Genomic DNA, 1,547 nt, shown 5'->3' on the forward strand with positions numbered 1-1,547 from the left:
TTCAGCGCCCTGCGGTCCCAACAAAGGTCCCGAGCACGCCATTATGCACAGTGTGGAAGCGTGTTTCCCCCACGACACTAGACGGGCTGCTCGCCATAGTGTTCTATTGTGGCACGCTCCACCCTGAAGTTTGGTTTGTTGTATATCAAGGAATTGATAGGCACTCAAGAATGTGTGCATCGGCCGGGTTTAATCGTCCGACGCGCAATATGCGTTCAACTTATCGGTGTTCATGTGTCCTGCAGTTCACATTGTGACGCGCATTTAGCTGCGGTCTTCATCGATCCATGAGCCGAGTGATCCCCTGCCTAGGGTTTTATAGTAAGGTTCCCAATGTAACACAATCCCGGTGGTACGTCCAAAGACTAACTTTCTGACTAAGTTGTCTTTATTACCCAATAGTCCCAGGCCTTGTGACTTGTGGCTCATGTCTACGCCCATGGCCACCATTCGCTAAGATAGTTTTGAAGTCACTTTGAAGGCCCAGGAACAACTCTCTTAGCACATCGGTTAACCTGGCGCCGCAGTCAACTCATGTGCTTGGATCGGATCGAGCTATTGAGTATTGGGCCTGCATACTCGCTCATCCGTATCCTTTGCGTACCGCCCCATGGCCCTTGTATGTCTGCACCACAGTTCCTGTTCGTTCCGTGCCTATGGCCGGATACGTATTGCACATCGGTTAACCTGACGCCGCAGTCAACTCATGTGCTTGGATCGGATCGAGCTATTGAGTATTGGGCCTGCATACTCGCTCATCCGTATCCTTTGCGTACCGCCCCATGGCCCTTGTATGTCTGCACCACAGTTCCTGTTCGTTCCGTGCCTATGGCCGGATACGTATTGCACATCGGTATACCTGTCGCTACTCAGGCAACTCGTGTGCGTGGATTGGATCGAGAACATGGTGTGTGCCCCATGTTATAATTGATAGTCCATATCCACTTTATAGGTTAAAGTCATAAGTTGTGATTGCACAACCATTCTTCATAAGAGTTTAATCACTCTTCAACTAACTTTCGTTCTGGTGTCTTGGTATCAAATCGCGTAAGACACAAGATTCTACTGGCCAAATAGAATCTAGCACATTGGTTAACCTGGCGCCGCAGTCAACTCATGTGCTTGGATCGGATCGAGCTATTGAGTATTGGGCCTGCATACTCGCTCATCCGTATCCTTTGCGTACCGCCCCATGGCCCCGTCCTTAGAGTTAATGACTAATAGGCTTAACTCTTTGTATGTCTGCACCACAGTTCCCGTTCGTTCCGTGCCGTGGCCGGATACGTATTGCACAACAGTAGATACCATCACCTGACGTATCTAACACACCACTATTGTAACTCGTCGTCGAAGGACCTTTCAAGTGCCTGATGGCCAGGGGAGCTCTTACACGGCACGGAGACACAGTGATGCTCGCCCATCACAGTGTATAACGATCGAGTTTGCTTAAGTGTCTGGGTACCTACACACCAGACACAATGCAATGGCCACGGATCCACACAAGGCACATCACATGCAGAAAGCTTCACCAGATTATGACACATACC

General features: G+C 49.7%; 1 non-coding gene across 1 annotated transcript; it reads right to left on the minus strand.

Moving 5' to 3' along the window:
• Window positions 1–158: 158 nt before the first annotated feature.
• LOC125773499 (5.8S ribosomal RNA) lies at window positions 159–316 on the minus strand. Its single transcript, XR_007420153.1, has one exon. It is a non-coding gene; the product is annotated as a 5.8S ribosomal RNA (ribosomal RNA).
• Between the last annotated feature and the right edge of the window lie 1,231 nt (window positions 317–1,547).

The sequence above is a fragment of the Anopheles funestus genome, assembly GCF_943734845.2.
Source record: "Anopheles funestus chromosome X unlocalized genomic scaffold, idAnoFuneDA-416_04 X_unloc_36, whole genome shotgun sequence".
Lineage (NCBI taxonomy): Eukaryota > Metazoa > Arthropoda > Insecta > Diptera > Culicidae > Anopheles > Anopheles funestus.